The sequence below is a fragment of the Bison bison genome, unplaced genomic scaffold, assembly GCF_000754665.1.
Source record: "Bison bison bison isolate TAMUID 2011002044 unplaced genomic scaffold, Bison_UMD1.0 scf7180017864376, whole genome shotgun sequence".
NCBI lineage: Eukaryota > Metazoa > Chordata > Mammalia > Artiodactyla > Bovidae > Bison > Bison bison.
In genome coordinates this window covers 3,752,177-3,752,564 of record NW_011494948.1, presented here as the reverse complement: position 1 = coordinate 3,752,564, position 388 = coordinate 3,752,177, and positions in this window count along the sequence as shown.

The window sequence follows — 388 nt, the reverse complement described above, 5'->3', positions numbered from 1 at the left end:
AGTGTTCAGATACCTGTTTTACACTAGGCTGGTTTACTTACCATTGAGTTTTAAGATTTCTTTGTATATTTGATAAAAGTTATTTGTCAGATAAGTGCTTTGTTAATATTCCAAAACTGAAGCTTCTTCAATTCTCTCATTGGTCATTTTAAAGAATAGAATTCTTTTAGTTATGTTAAGGTACAATTTATCATTTTTGCCCCCCATTGACATATCATGCTTTTGGTTTTGTAGCTAAATAATCCCTGCTGAATTCAAGGTTACATAAATTTTATGTGTTCTAGAAGTTTTACAGACTTGTTTACTATTTAGATGTATAATCCAATTTTAATCAGATGTATTTTTAACATGAGTGTCCAGTTGTTCCAGTATAATTTATTTAAAAGTT